Raw genomic sequence first — 17,047 nt, 5'->3', positions numbered from 1 at the left:
CATGAGTGATCAGAAACCCCAGGCATCACTCTGTCTTCTCAGGTCGTCTGTCCACCACAAAGGAGCCTCCAGGAAGGACCCAGCAGGGAGTGAAGATGATTTTTTCCAATTACTGCTCATCAAGGAATCCAATTAGGAAGGTGGCCTAGCACCAGGCCTCCATATGTTTCCTGCTTCCAGGCAGGCTGCCCACCACCCCCCCCCACAAGCCAACAGATCAGATGAAAAACTGAAATTCATTATTATAAACGGTTTTAATGAGTTTTCTAAAATGAGGATACTCACTTGATCTTTTTGAACTCACCGCATCACAGCTACACCATGTTGCAGTTAAAATAAACAGCCATGAAATCGTAGCTGAAGGTGCTTCTCTTTCCAGGCAGGCTATGTTAGCTACTTTAGATCTGTAGTTCTCAGCACCTTCATGTTTTTTATCTGCATAAACATGTTTGTGGAGTTGTGTGATCTGGGTCAGGCACTGGTCAGTGGTCACTGTCACGTCATACCACTAAATGAAAAAACAAAAGAAAACGTAGTGCTTTGGTATGAGGTCCCACCTCATATGCGGATGTGTGAGGGAACGAAAAACTATACCATCCCACTTTCTCTATAGCCCCCACCCCGAATATCCACACTTTGTTTAAAATATATATATAAATATATATATTTTTTTTAACTTATTTTGGATAGAGACTGAAAAACTGAGAGGGAAGCAGGAGATGGAGAGAGATACCTGCAACACTGCCTCACTGTTTATGAAGCTTTTCCCCTGCAGGTAGGCAGGTAGGGACCGGGGGCTTGAACCTGGGTTCTTGTGCAAGGTAGTGTATATGCTCAACCAGGTGTGCCACCGTCCGGACTTCTTCTAGATACTTTTGAACCCTGCAGAACCTTGAGCAAGCAGGACTCTTCATTCTTCATTCTCTCTTCATTCTTGGAAGCTGCCTACTGTCACCCTAAGGACTCATCTCACCATGCACAGGCATGGCACTCCTGCTCTTGCTCTTGGTTTTGTCTCCAAAACGAAAAGAATGAATAAAAAGTCAGCCCATAGGCAGTGAAGCCGCACATATAGAAGGCTCTGGGACTTCAAAATGAGCAAAGCTAATACAAAAGTCCCTGGTCCCCACCTGCAGGAAAGAAGTTTCATGAGTGGTGAAGCAGGGCTGCAGGTATCTCTCTTCTTCTCTCCCTCTCTATCTTACCCTCCTCTATGAATTTCTGTCTATCTCTATCCAAAATAAGTAAATAAAAATAAAATATTAAAAAATAAAAGTAACAGGAGATTTGAAAAGGAAATATTGAGTAGCTAGGAAACTCTTAGAATAAAATATAAAACTACATGAGGGACCAGGTAGTGGTGCATGGGTTAAGTACACACATTACAGAGTGCAAGGGCCCAGTTTCAAGCCCCTGGTCCCCACCTGCAGGGGGAAAACTTTGTGAGAGATGAAGCAGGGCTGTGGGTGTCTCTCTGTCTCTCTCCCTCTCTATCTTCCCTACCCCTCTCAATTTCTGACTGTCTATATCCAATAAATAAATATAATAAAAATTTTTTTGAAAGAAAGGCTATGTGATATTGGATTTGGCATGGTTTCTTGAATATAACATCAAAAGCACCAAAAAAAACAATAAAAGAAAATGGATAAATTGGACTTTATCAAAAATTAAACAGATTTGTAAAGCAAAGGTGTCAATCAACAGAGTGAAATGGTAGCCTGTGGCATAGGAGAACATAGGTGCAAGTCTGCATTTGATAAGGGAATCATGGTCAGAATATAGAGAGAACTCCCACAACTCAACAACACCAGTAAGAAAGCCCCAAATGAAACCTGAGCAATGGACTAGAGTGGACATTTCCAGAAAGATATAGAAATGGTCTAGAAGCACATAGAATGATGCTTCTGATCACTAATCATTATGGGGATGGAAATCAAAACCACAAGGAGATAACCATTCATACTCAGTAGAATATCTATTATCAAAAACAAGCTAATAGGGGAGTCGGGCGGTAGTGCAGCGGGTTAAGCGCAGGTGGCGCCAAACTCAAGGACTAGCAAAAGGATCCAGGTTTGAGCCCCCGGCTCCCCACCTGCAGGAGAGTCGCTTCACAGGTGGTGAAGCAGGTCTGCAGGTGTCTGTCTTTCTCTCCTCTTCTCTGTCTTCCCCTCCTCTCTCCATTTCTCTCTGTCCTATCCAACAACAATGACATCAATAATAACTACAACAATAAAACAACAAGGGCAACAAAAGGGGGATAAATTCTTCTTCTTCTAGCGTTTGCCCTGCTTCCGTAGCCAGTCAACAGCATCAGGTTGAGCCTGATGTAGTTTCAAGACCTCCTTTGAATCTGGAGAGGTGGCAGTCGTTGACTATGTGGGTCATAGTCTGTCTGTAGCCGCAGGGGCAGTTCGGGTCGTCTCTGGCTCCCCAGCGATGGAACATAGCGGCGCACCGGCCATGGCCTGTTCGATAGCGATTGAGGAGGGCCCAATCATAACGTGCTAGGTCAAAGCCGGGTTGACGCTTGCAAGGGTCTGTGATGAGGTGTTTGTTCTTTACCTCAGCTGACTGCCAGCTCTGTTTCCAAGAGACTGGAACAGAGAAGTTCAGGGGAATAAATAAATAAATAAATAAAATTTTTTAAAAAATAAAAAAACAAGCTAATAAAAAATCTTTTTAAAGGGGGGCAGATGGTGGCGCACCTGGTTGAGTGCACATGTTACAGTGCTCAAGGATCTGGGTTTGAGCCCCCTCTCCCCACCTACAGGCGGGAAAGCCTGGCGAGTGGTGAAGCAGGGCTGCAGGTGTCTGTCTCTCTCCCTCTCTATCTCCCCCCTTCCCTCTCAATTTCTGACTATCTCTGTCCAATAAATAAGTAAATAAATAATTTTTTTTTAAATTGAAAAATCAAAATTCAGAAAATAACAAAGTGTGGACCCCCCAAAAATGGAGAGCAATGAGAACTTCTGGCAGTGCTGGTAAATATCTAAAGTAATGCAGCTGCAGTGGGAAAGGCATGGTGATTCCTTAAAAGATCAAACCTACAGTTATCCTAGCATTCAGAAAAAAATCTACTCCTGGGAATATCCCCAAAGAATTTAAAGCAGCAACTTAAGGGGGCTAGTGGTGGCACACCTTTTTAAGTGAACACAGTGCAAGTGCAAGGAACTGCACAACCATCCAGGTTCGAGCCCGGCGCTCCCCACCTGCAGAGGGGATACTTCGCAAGCAGTGAAGCAGGTCTGCAGGTATCTATCTTTCTCTATCTCCCCCTCCCTCTCAATTTCTCTCTTTCCTATCCAATAAAATGGAAAACAATGGCCGCCAGGAGCAGCAGATTTGTAGTGCCAGCAACAAGCCCCAGCCATAACCCTGGAGGCAATATATATATATCAGAAACTTAAGACATTTCCTTTTTATTATTTTTTTATATTTATTTATTTTCCCTTTTGTTGCCCTTGCTTTTCTATTGTTGTTGTAGTTATTATTGTTGTTGTTATAGGTGTCGTCGTTGTTAGGACAGAGAAATGGAGAGAGGAGGGGAAGACAAAGAGGGGGAGAGAAAGACACCTGCAGACCTGCTTCATGATATGTGAAGCGGCTCCACTGCAGGTGGGGAGCCCGGGGCTCAAACCCGGATCCTTCCGCGGATCCTTGTGCTTTGTGTCATGTGCGCTTAACCAGCTGTGCTACTGCCCGACTCCCAAGACAGACATTTTCAAGCCATATTCATACCAGCATTTCCCACCACCAAAAACAGAAAGCAAACAAACAAACAAACCCTAGAAGCAACCCAAGCGCCCATCAGTGGGAAAACTGTATAAATGTGGTATATCCATCTGATAAACTGTTAAACATCCTGAGGGGAGAGAGAAGGGGTGGGGGAGAGAGAGAGAGAATAAATTCTGATACAAGCTATAACATGGATAGTTCTTGAAGAGATTACACTAAGTGAGACAAATCAACCACAAAAGGACGAAATCTACTTAGATTCACTGATATGAGGCAGTTAGCTTAGTCAGACTCCTAGAAGTTGAAAGTGGAATAGTGGTTATGGGGGGGGGGGGAGCAGAGGATTATTGTTTAATGGGGAAGGAATTTCAGGTGTGAATGTCCTTCATGCCACATACCCACATACTTAAGCTAGTTAAAACTGTAATTTTACATTATGTACATTTTATCACCATCACAGCAACAAAAGAAATCTTAGGAAACAACAAAGAGAAGACAAAAGGCTAAAGCATTCAGTTTCTTGGTTACACTATTTTCTCTTGTTGGGTACTGTCATTTGTAACCAAAGGAATTCTAGGATCCCCATTGAGAATATAATATAAGGACTTATAGGATGTGGACCTATCTTACCACTGAAATGAGATGGCTGAAAGTGAAAAAAAAAAAAAAAAAAAAAAACAATTAATGTATAGGAAAGAAAGAATAGCTATCATTCTCTGTATAAGTTACCTGCATCTACCCTTCTACAATCATTAACGGCATCCTTAAGCAGAGAGAGTTGGTTGAATTCAGGATGCAAAATAAGAGATAATATGCACCCCCCCCCCAAATTAACTCAGGATAGGAAAAACTGCTTTCCCTGAAAATTGGTTACTGTAATGTTGTAGTAACTGAGAGATTAGCCAGGAAAAACATATTAGCACAAGTTGGCACTGCCTAGGCCCTTCTCAGTAACCATGGTAACTGATATGTGGGTATAAATGAAACACAAAGGCATTAACTTTTAATGCTTATACAGCTAGTCTAATCAGTCATTGCCTGAGCACCAGACATTTTCACACAGAAAAGGAACTGAATCATAGAATTTTAATGAGGATATTATCAATTGTGACAAAATTTGTAAGCTTTGGATAATAAAAACTAATAAGTTTCAACTTCAAAACTGACCAATACAGTGGACTCTGATGCCATCCCCCCCATTTTATTTTTTGAGGAAATTATTCATAAAAACATTCATGAGATATGAAGGTTATACATTAAAGGTGGGAGAGATAGCATAATAAAGTCCCAGATTCAAATTTCTGCACTACATTTTCTTTCCTCAGAGCTATGCAGTGCTCTGGAGGAAGGAAGGAAGGAAGGAAGGGAAGGAAAAAATGAGAGAGAGAGAGGAAGAAGAGTTATTTCTCATCTTTGAAATAGCTTTAAATCTAAAAGTGGACAGTTGTGTACTACTATGAACTTTGAAATACTAAAAAGAGACATTTTTAAAAATAGTACCTGCAACCCAATGTTCTCTAACTCAAAAAAAAAAAAAAATTACTCCAAGAGGCCTCAGAATATATTAAGTGCTTGTAATAGTCAAGATCCTAAATTAAGTGTTCATTTTATTCCTGTTTTAAAGTTTTACACATACATTAAGCACTGTTGTTTGCAACTAAGAGTTACAGTCATGAATCACTTGAACGATGGAGATACATTTTGAGCAATGCATCTTTAAGGGACTTCTGCCATTATGTGACTGTTACTGAGTGTAATTACACAAACCTATGGAGTGCAGCCTACCATAGGCTATATATAGGAAGCACCACTGTGCATGTAATCATTATCATAAATATTATCATGTCACTCATGACTGTATTCCATGATGACTTTTATATAAACTAGGACAGGAAGAAGCACACTTTCAAAGTATAAAAAGTAGACCTTAAATCAATACATAAGTAGAACAGTTTTAGCTCAGAAGGGAAAATGTTCCACAAGGCTTCTTATTTCTCAGAGTCACCAGGAAGGTTTCTCAAAACATACAATTTTAGAGAGGCTGGGCGGTAGCCCAGTGGGTTAAGCGCACATGGTGCCAAGTGCAAGGACCTGCCTAAGGATCTCGGTTTGAGTACAAAGTGTAAAAATAAGCCTATGAAAGTTAAAACAGTATTGTGTTGCAATAGAGATCAATATGAATTGCCTTGATTCAGGGTCTCAGTAGATCTTACTCCTAGGAGAAACATTTCTAGTGAGGATATTTAAACTGGGCTCCAGAAAGATGCTGTCTTATTTTCTTTTTCTTTTCTTTCTTTTTTTTTTTTTGCTTTCATGTTTTCTACTGTGTTAGATTTATTTATTTTACTATAAAACAAAACATATATATATATATATATATATATATATATATATATACACATATATATACATATATATATATATAGTCAGTCTGGTGGTACATCAGTGCACGTTACCATTCTCTCCCAGGCAGGGATGAGGCTCTGATTGGTCAGGTATTTTATCACTCAAATAGAGCTTCAGCCACTTTAAAAAAAAAAGAGAGAAGTGAAAGGAAGAGGTTGGAATGACACCCCTGGTGAGCCAGGAATCTTGTTAAAGAAAATAGCTCAGCGGGGAGCCTGAGCTGCCCCTGCAGGCTGGTATTGGGGTGGGGGGTAGGGGGTAGCTCAGAAATAATCAAAGGATTTTCCTGTTTCCCTGACCTCCAGTTTCTCAGCCCAAGAGAGAGTTACAGGTCTGTATTTTGGCGTCACTCTGACCAGCCTGTGTTCACCCTCCTACAGACAGCCCAATATCCTACCAGATCCAGTGGATTCTGGGTTGCAGGCTGCTGCCTCTTGGAGTTCACCACAGTTGTGGTTCGGAAGTCGCCATCTTGCCTCTGCCTCGCACATTACCATTCTGAAGACCCAGGTTCAGGCCTCCAGTCCCCACTTGCAGGGAGGAAGCTTCAGAAGCCATGAAGCAGGGCTGCAGGTGTCTCTCTCTGTTTCCCCTTTCCCTCCCAATTTCTCTCTGTACCATAAAATAAAAAAAGAAAGAAAAGAGAAAAAAAAAAAAAAAAAAAAGCAGGAGGGAGGAAGAGAAGGAAAGGAGAAAGATAGGGTCGAGAGAGAGAGAGAAGAAAAGGAAAGAAAGAAGGAAGAGAGGGAAGGAGGAGGAGGAGGAAAAATAGCCATGAGGAGTGGTGAATTTGTCATGCAAGCACAAGCCCCAGTGCTAATCCTGGTGGCGATACATTTTTTTTTTTTACAAATTATTTTGTTAACTATTTTAATTTATTTAAATTTTCTATTTTAAAAGTTCATAATAAACAAAGCCCACATTTCAAAGAGCACTTCCATAGCTCCTTGCTCCTCTTTGAGGGCTCTCTTCCTAGGAGTGACCAGCTTCCTTCTCCCCAGAGCAGACTGGCTTCACTCAGCCGCCAGCCAGCTACACTGTGGGCAGAACTGAGGGTTACCTCAGGAAAATGGGCAAACTCTGCAGGCCTTCCTGAAGCATCAGTGTCCACAAACCTACCCCAGTCCACTAGGCCCCAACAAAGTTAAATAACAACCATTGAGAAAGGCGTCCTTTCCAAAGCCACAACTTAGAAGCTGGAGGAACAGCAAGCCATCTAGTGGCCACTAACAGAACTACAGAGGAGAAAGGTAGCAAGACCAGGCTTCATCGCAAATACATTTTATATAAGACTTTATAAGAGCAGTGCTATTTTGTTCTATGTTGCCTAATGCTGGGCCAACAGCTCTTCAGATTTTCAAATACCTTATTGAGAGAGTGGGGTTTTATTTGTACTGGTATAGAGTAGCTGTATTACTTCCTTTTATAGACATGAATTTTCTGTGAGGTACAGTGGTCATGCCACAGATGTAACCAACATAATAAAAATTCTGTGAAACTATATGCCCTCAACTTCTTGTCAAAACTGAGACAGACTTTAGGACCGAGAAAAAATTGAGGTGGACAGACACTTATCATGGGAAGATAAGAAATTGTATTCATGGGAGTTGGGCGGTAGCACAGCGGTTAAGCGGAGGTGGCGCTAAACCTCAAGGACCAGCGTAAGGATCCCGGCTCGAGCCCCTGGCTCCCCACCTGCAGGGAAGTCGCTTCACAGGCTGTGAAGCAGGTCTGTAGGTGTCTATCTTTCTCTCCCCCTCTCTATCTTCCCCCCTTCTTTCCATTTCTTTCTGTCCAATCCAACGACGACATCAATAACAACAACAATAATAACTATAACAATAAAAAACAAGGGCAATAAAAGGGGATAAATAAAAAATGAAAAGAAAAAAGAAATTGTATTCATTTACAACTGTCTTTCACAAAGCTTTGTTTCCCTAAAAAGGGGAGGCCAGGTGTTGGTGCACCAGGTTAAGCACAAGGACCTGGGTTCAAGCCCTTGGTCCCCACCTGCAGGAAAAAAGCTTTTATGAGTGGTGATGCAGGGCTGCAGGTATCTATCTCTCTGTCTCCTCCCCTCTCAATTTCTCTGTCCCTCTATCCAATAATAAATAAAATATAAAAATATTTTTTAAAAAAGAAAGAAAATCATATTTTCTGACTGGAACCCACAGTTTAGACCATGTGAATCTGAGAAACACACTCTTTACATGGATTGAACCAAGAAATACTTCTCTGTGCTAATAAAGACCCCAGGTCCCTAGCTAGACAGACTGGTCAGTGGTGACTACTCAGAGGGAAAACCCCCCCCCCCCAGCCTATAGTCTCTCTTCTCTATACCATACTAAAATATAAGCCCTAGTGATGCCTGTCTGTCATTTCTGACACTGGATGAAGGGTATGTTTCTCAGTTCCACATGCCCGCATTCCTCATCTCCAGTTCTCCCTGGAAAATGCCGGAATAGTGATAGCTTGCCACAGGACCCGGACCATTTTGCATCATGAAGTCAGATCCCCACTTGCTCTTCTTTTTTTAATTTACGTGTTTATTTTGTTGTTGCCAAGGCTTCACTACTCCAACCTGACTTTTTCAGATAGAAAAAGACATGGAGAGGGGCTGGGTGCTGGCACTCCTGCTTGAGTGCACGCGTTACAACACATGAGGATCCAAGTTCAAGTTCAAGCTCTCAGTCCCCACCTGCAGGAGAGAAGCTTCATAGGTGGTGAAGTAGTGTTGCAGATCTTTCTCTCTCCCTCTCCCTCTCCCTCTCCCTCTCCCTCTCCCTCTCCATCTCTCTCTCTCCCTCCCTTTATAAAATACATTTCTCCCTCCTTTTTAAAAATACATTTTCTGGGAGTCGGGCAGTAGCGCAGTGGGTTAAGCACATGTGGCGCAAGGAACCCAGTTCAAGCCCCCGACTCCCCACCTGCAGGGGAATCGATTCACAGGCAGTGAAGCAGGTCTGCAGGTGTCTATCTTTCTCTCCCCCTCTCTGTCTTCCCTCCTCTCTCCATTTCTCTCTGTCCTATCCAACAATGACGACAACTATAATAACTACAACAATTTAAAAAAGACAAGGGCAACAAGGGCAACAAAAGGGAATAAATAAATTTTTTAAAAAATACATTTTCAATTTTTTTATTTATTACTGGATAGAGACAGAGAGAATTTGAGAGGGGAAGATAATAGGGAAAGAGAGAGACAGCTGCAGCCCTGCTTCACCACTCATGAAGCTTTCCCCCTGCAAGAGGGGACCAGGGGCTTGAACCCGGGTCCTTGTGCACTGTAATGTGTGTGCCACCAGGTGTGCCAATGGTTGGTCCCCTCTTCCTCTTCTGTCTCTATCCAAAATAAATAACATTTTTAAGAAGAAAGAGAGAGAGGCAGAGAAAGAAGAAAAGCACACTATAGTACTGGGTCATTTCTCTCACGCGAGATGCTAGCCCGATACCAACGCTTCCTCGATGTAACAAGGGCCAGGCTCAAGTCAGGATTGTGGGCATGACAAAGCAGGTATGCCATCCAGATGAGCTGCTTTGCTCTCATCTGGCCCTCACTTCCTTTTCTTATTTTTTTAAATTTTTATTACCTTTATTTGTTTATTGGATAGAAACAGTCAGAAATTGAGAGGGAAGGGGGAGAGAGAGAGGGAGAGAGAGATAGATACCTGCAGTCCTGCTTCACCACTTGTGAAGCCTTACTCCTGCAGGTGGGGACCAGGTGCTTGAACCTGGGTCCTTGCATATTGTAACATGTGTGCTCAACCAAGTAAGCCACCACCTGGCCCCTGCTTCCTCTTTTTAAAGCTTGTTTTATAGCCTATACTGGTTAGATGACCTTCCCTATTTAAGTTGTATTCTAGCCAGTGACACCTTTATTTTCTGCTTAGCTGTTCCTGTGATTTTGGTATGACACAGGCAGGGTGCTGTACCCTAAAAATGTCATGCCCTAGTCATTTAACAAATCCCAGGAGGACACCAGTGAAAACTTATTAAAATACAGCCTTCCTGGGAGTTCGGGTCGGCCTGTCAATGCCCACATTCAGTGGGGAAGCAATTACAGAAGCCAGACCTTCCACCTTCTGCACCCCATAATGATCCTGGGTCCATGCTCCCAAAGGGATAAAGAACAGGGAAGCTATCAGGGGAAGGGATGGGATAAGGAGCTCTGGTGGTGAGAATTGTATCCCTCTTATCCTATGGTCTTGTCAGTGTTTCCGTTTTATAAATAAATAAATTAATTAAAATAAAATACAGCCTTCTAGGGGGCCAGGCGGTTAAGTGCACATGGCTCCAAGTGCAAGGACCAGCTCAAGGATTCCAGTTTGAGCTCCTGGCTATCCCACAAAAAATAGGAGAAAATGGTTATATGGAAAACTGGGAATGTTATACATGTACAAACTATTGTACCTCCTGTCAAATGTAAAACATTAATTCCCCAATAAAAAAATTTTTTTAATAGGAGAAAATGACCTCCAGGAGCAGTAGATTTGTAGTGCAGGCACCAAACCCCAGTGATAACCCTGGAGGCAAAAAATATGTATACAGCCTCCTCACCACCCTCTTGTTCAACCACCCTCGAAGGTGTCTTTATTGAAGAATTCATTCTCCATTCTTTCACAAAACCGAAGCTCTGAGCCCAGTTCCACAGGCCCTGGACATCTAGGTCCTGCCAGTTCTTATGTTCGTCCTGTCTTCCTTAGTCTCCTCCCTACAAGTGGCAGCTGCAAGTGGGAGATTTGCTGGAGGCCCTCTGTATCCAAGACTTGCTTGCCCATCTGTCAGTCACAAAACAGGGTTCCTTTTCCTTCCATCACCTAACTCAACCTGAAACCACCCTGACAGTTTCTGTGTTGATAGTAGGAACTCAATCTGGAGTCTCAGTGTGAATAAGGCCTTTGTCTTACCCACACCGCCCACCCGCCCCCCACCACTGCAACACTACTAGTATGAATTGTTGAAAAGGTGACAGATGTCACAGACAAAAGAGTTTGGAACCCAGCACCCCCACAGCCTCCCCTTGGGTATAGGGTAGCTAGCTTGCCAAGAGATATCCCTGGCTTAGCACTGGAAGTCCTCATCCTAGGAAAACACTTCAACTCTGGTCACCCTATAACTGCATTATACATAATATCTAGAATGAAATTCTTAAATGACTGTGAAAAGAATTTAAATGGCACTAAAATATATCTTGATAGAAAAGCTTTCTCTGAATAACAAAATGAGGTTTGCATATTGTTCCTTAATACTGTGAAAAGGTATCTGAAATAGAAAAATTCCCCATCTATTTGTATTTGTCTTCATGTTTAAAGTATATAAGCAACACACTTTTTTTCTAAAAGGATTATATTGCATTTACCAGGTAATGTTTCCAGCTTTTAAATGTCACTGCAGAAACAATGTGTTACAACCACTGTGGGCATGACTCATTGCTGGTAGGGTTAGAAGCTTCCCACATGAAGTCACTTTGATTCTTGAAATAAGCTTATTCCTGTGTTTGTTTTATTTACTCCTGATAAAACTTTAAAAATGAGTTTTCATGGGAGTTGGGCGGTAGCGCAGCGGGTTAAGCGCAGGTGGCGCTAAGCACAAGGACCAGCACAAGGATCCCTGTTCGAGCCTCCGGCTCCCCACCTGCAGAGGAGTCGCTTCACAGGCGGTGAAGCAGGTCTGCAGGTGTCTGTCTTTCTCTCCCCCTATCTGTCTTCCCCTCCCCTCTCCATTTCTCTCTGTCCTATCCAACAACAATGACATCAATAATAACTACAACAATAAAACAACAAGGGCAACAAAAGGAATAAATAAATTAATTAAAAAAATTTTTTTAAATTAGTTTTCATGGTTTCTTTCTCTTTCTCCTTCTTTATTTGATGAGTGAGAGAGAGAAAGTGAGGCAGAGAGAGAGAGAAAGAGAGACATGTAGTACTTGCTTCACCACTCGTGAAGCTTCTCCACCAGCCCCCACAGGTGGGGAGTGAAAGCTAGAACCTGGGTTCTTGTATATGGAAATTTGTGTCCTTAACCTGGTGCTCCACCATCCAATCCCCTTGTGTTTTATTTTCAAAAGAATTACTCTTTAGCATTTGTAGTTCTCCTTGAAATTGGATAGAAAAGTTGTTATGCATTGGCATAACATTGACTAAGATTGAAAGTTTGCTTAGACTAGAGTTGGTGTATTGCACCAATGTAAAAGACTCTGGGGTGGGTGGGGGGAGAGTACAGGTCCTGGAAAAGGATGACAGAGGACCTAGTGGGGGCTGTATTGTTATGTGGAAAACTGAGAAATGTTATGCATGTACAAACTATTGTATTTACTGTTGAATCTAAAACATTAACCCCCCAATAAAGGAAAAAAAAAAAGTCCACTAGTTGAGAAGGGTTAGTTTGATTTTCTGTTTACATTTACCAAACATTTCCACTGATAAATATTAGATTCTCGTCTAGTGAGCTAAAATGCACCCACAAACAATCAGAAACCAAGATCCTACAGAGAGCTTGTGATCTGTGTTGTGTTACTGAAAAACTAGTAGTGACTAACAAAATATTTCAGACCACCATTTATGTATTATTATTATTATTATTATTTTGCCACCAAGGGGGCTTGGTGCCTGCATGATGAATTCATTGCTCCTGGCAGCCTTTTTTTTTTCTTTATTTGATAAGACAGAGAGAATTTGAAAGGAGTGAGGGAGATAGAAAGGGAGAGGGTGAGGAAATGGGAGGGGAAGGAGGAAGGATGATTTTTGTAGAAAACAAGACTCCAAATTCTTACATGGTGAGCATGTTAATGATATGAGTTACTGGGGTCCACTGAATCAGAAGCCATATGGCCCAGCAACCTGCCTTTACAACAAACCTCCCAATAATTCTGATATAGTATGGGTCACACAAGGTAGGACTGAGCCATTTAAAAAATATATATATGTAATATATATAGTTAGTTATTACTTGATAGAGACAGAGAGAAATTGTGAAGGGAGGGGGAGGGAGAGAGGGAGAGAAACAGAAACACCTGCACCCCTGCTTCACCACTTGTGAAACTTTCCCCCTGCAGGTGGGGATCACGGGCTTGAACCCAGGTCCTTGCCCATTGTACTGTGAGCACTTAACCAAGTGTGCCACAGCTTAAGCCTTCACGACTCATCTGCAAAGCACATCTGTTCGCTGAAACACTCTCCATCCCAAGACATTTTTCCAGGCAAACTCTCATTCAAAAGGACCTATAGAGAGGCCCCTTTCCCACATTCTTTTCTACAGAAAAATATCCATGAGTTCTCAGGATTTGAAATTTGGTGTACACAAAAGTGCCTGGAGAGAGAGCTCCCTAAGTAGGGTATGAGTCTCAGGTCCAAATACTATGGTACCAGAGAAAACTCCAGTGCTGTGGTAGTGCTCCCTCATCTCTCTCTCTCTCCCTCCCTCTCTCAAAAAAAAAAAAAAAAAAAAAAAAAAAAACAGTGCTGCAGACGTGAGCTCATCCATGTGTAAGATCCTGACTCCAACCAGCCACCCCCCTAGGCCCCCAAAAAGCAACCACTTTCTTGGCAGAAGGGCAGTCACCTTCTGAGTAAACATCATATCAAAAGTAACACACATATTCTTCCCAGAACTCGGCTTCACTTAGACTTGAGAGTCTAGCCTTTGAGTTTTCCTGTCCTTTGATACTGGCTTTCTCTAGCAGACAGGCAAAACACCACTTGGCAGACACAATTATCCCAGTCTCTATGCACAAATTTCCCTCCAGGCCAACATGTCAGACTTTTAGTTCTCCTGCTGAATTTCCTCCTACTATTTAGTTTTCAACATTAGTATTAATTCTTCTTAAAAACTCATTGCTAATATCTTTTTTCATCTGTTGAATGATTGCTACAACTTACATTAGTCTTTATAGTATAATTAATCAAATGTAAGAAATAAAAAACACATGGAGAATCTGATGGAATACAATGATAAAAGTTTAGTAAACTAGGTGTGAGAGAGTTTATCGTCGACTTGATTAGCGGCAGTACGTAGTAAAGCTTCACAGCACCGTGTACAGGAGGAAGCCGCTGTATTCCAAAGTCAGTGTGCCTACACAGTATACATTATCTTCATTTTTATAACTCAGTACTACACTGCCTTAATTAATGTAACTTTCTAATAATTATCTTGTTGCTGTTCGAGTCCATAAATGTGTCTTTGTGATTTTTGGCACTTTTCTTACCCACGTATATTTTTAGTTAAGTTAGTTCCTTTAACGTGGTATTCTTATGGAAATTAGACTGGCACTACGACCAACTTAGAGAGAATTTATCTCTTTTCTATATTGTCTTTCTTCCTTCCTCTCTCTCTCTCTCTCTTGCCTCCAGAGTTATCACTGGGGCTTGGTGCCTGCACTATGAATCCACTGCTCCTGAAGGCCAAGCCTACCACCTCAGATTTTATTGGATAGGACAGAAAGAAACGGAGAGAGGAGAGGAAGACAGAGAGGGAGAGAGAACGACACCAGCAGACCTGCTATACCACTTGTGAAACGACATCCCTGCAGGTGGGGAGCCCGGGGCTCTATCGGGATCCCTGCCTGGGTCCTTGTGCTTGGTACTGTGTGCGCTTAGCCCAGTGTGCCACAGCCCGGTTCCTCTAATATTGTCTTTCTCCTTATGACCATAGCATATCTCCTCATTTATCCAAATCTTCTTTTACATCTTTCAATGCTTTATAAAAGTCTTTTATTTTAAAAGATTTTATTTATTTATTCATGAAGAAGATGGGCAGAAAGAGAGAAAGAACCAGACATCACTCTGGTACACGTGCAGCCGGGGATTGAACTAAGGATCTCAAGCTTGAGAGCCCAGTGCCTTATCCACTGTGCCACCTCCAGGATCACAAAGCTTTTTAACTTTGTTTGTCAGGGCATTTTGTATTTTATATTAGGCCTAGTCTTAGTTACCTGATATTTGATAATAATGTAATAATATTTCTTTTTTAGCTATGCTTCCAGCTATTTCTTCCTGGTGTGTAGAAATACAACAATCAATGCTTAAACATTGATCAAATATCCAAATACATAGTTACATCAGTTGCAAATGACAGCTTTATTTTCCTTTCAAATAATATGCCTTAATTCTCTTCCCTTTATTGTGCTGGCTATGACTGTCAGTACACTGGTTCAATATAAGTAGAGATAATAGGAAATTCTAAGGAGAAGGCTTTTAATGTTTCCCTATAAAATTATTTCAACAACAACAACAACAACAAAATTAATTTGGTTGGGGGGTAGATAGCATAATGGTTATGCGAAGAGATTTCAGAGTCCCAGGTTCAATCCCTTGCACCATGTACCATCAGCCAGAGCTGAGCAGGGCTCTGGTTAAATATATATATATTGTTTGTTTTTTAACAGATGCTTTTATAAGGTTGACAAGTTTCCTCCTACTTCTAATTATTATTTTTTGGGGGATATTTCAACTGTGATTTATTAAAACCTCTGTCTTATTTTTAATTTTTTTTCTTTTTTTTTAATTTCTTTATTGGGTAATTAATGTTTTACATTCGACAGTAAATACAGTAGTTTGTACCTGTATTCTCCCCCCACCCACCCCAGAGTCTTTTACTTTGGTGCAATCCTACTTCTAATTATTAAGAGTAGTGAGTATTATCACTGAGTGCTGGGTTTGCTAAAACTTTGCATTATAGAAAAACTGGTGATGTTTTTTCAAATGCATTTTTCTGTATCCATGGGAAAGATAAATTGTTTCTTTACTCTGTAACATGCTGAATCACATAAGCATATTTTCTAATATTAAACTATTTTGGAATTTTAAGATAGTATATTATCATTAAGAAAACATAATTGGTGCGCCAAAGTAAAAGACTCTGGGGTGGGGGTGGGGAGAATACAGGTCCAAAAAGGATGACAGAGGACCTAGTGGGGGTTGTATTATTATATGGAAAACTGGGAAATGTTATGCATGTACAAACTATTGTATTTCCTGTTAAATGTAAAACATTAATTCCCCAATAAAGAATTTTTTTAAAAAAGAAAACATAATTGGATTGAGTTAGCCAACATTTAATGTATGTATATGTGTGTGTATTTTAGTGACAGAGACACTTTGTACTTTTCTTTCTCATATTGTCCTTGTTTGGCTTTTGAAGCAACACTATTCTTTTTTTATTAAAAAATTATTAATTTATTAGTTATTTATATGGCTACAAATTAATAGGAGTGTACATAAACACCATTCCCACCACCAAAAGACTGATCCCATCCCCACCTTCCGAAGCTGAACATCCACCCTCACCCTCAGCCCAGCGTTTTTACTTTGGTGTCCAACTCCAGATTTAGTCAAATCCTCCTTTGAGTTTCCCTTTCTGTTAAGCAACACTATTCTTAGCTAGCAGAATGTCAGAAAATTAGGGCATGCCAGATATAGGATATCAGAAGCCAGAACCCTGAGCTCCGTCATACCTTGAGAGAGATTCACTTCAAACAGCCTTGCTGGTGTAGGAGGAAGTCTGGAAATGGCACACATACAGAACAAAACAGTCCGCACTGAAACTATGTCACGTGTGCAGCTCCAGTCAGAACTTCAACACAGTCTTTACCAAAAGTGTTGCATTACATCATAGCATGGAAAGAGAAACATCAACAGCGTATTTGCAAGAGTCCACACGGTCATGTAACCCTCTAGCTATGCAGTAGGAATTCACTCATTATGCCATACCGTGCATTCCATAAGCTATGAGGGAAGCAGTGTTTGCCACAGCATGCAGTTTTAGGCCTTTTGCCTTGGGGGCTTTTGGCTCAAACTGCCCATTAAGGTAAGACATTCACCAGATGCCCATCAGAGAACAGGATTCATAGCTGCAGGGGGACATGAACTAGTACAGGTAGTAAAGCATTCCTTTTATTCTATAGGTAGCT

At 41.3% G+C, this 17,047-nt stretch overlaps 1 long non-coding RNA gene across 1 annotated transcript in view; it reads right to left on the bottom strand.

The window, feature by feature from the left end:
- The window catches only part of LOC132540788 (uncharacterized), a 496,709-nt gene extending 480,060 nt beyond the window's left edge, over positions 1 to 16,649 (bottom strand). Inside the window, exons 1-2 of the long non-coding RNA XR_009551927.1 lie at positions 16,592 to 16,649; positions 3,705 to 3,862 (exon numbers count right to left, since the gene is read on the bottom strand). This is a non-coding gene — a long non-coding RNA (uncharacterized LOC132540788). The remainder of the gene's footprint in view (positions 1 to 3,704; positions 3,863 to 16,591) is intronic.
- Positions 16,650 to 17,047: the final 398 nt, after the last annotated feature.

Source organism: Erinaceus europaeus, chromosome 10, assembly GCF_950295315.1.
Source record: "Erinaceus europaeus chromosome 10, mEriEur2.1, whole genome shotgun sequence".
Taxonomy (NCBI): domain Eukaryota; kingdom Metazoa; phylum Chordata; class Mammalia; order Eulipotyphla; family Erinaceidae; genus Erinaceus; species Erinaceus europaeus.
This window is presented reverse-complemented; position numbering and strand designations above follow the sequence as displayed.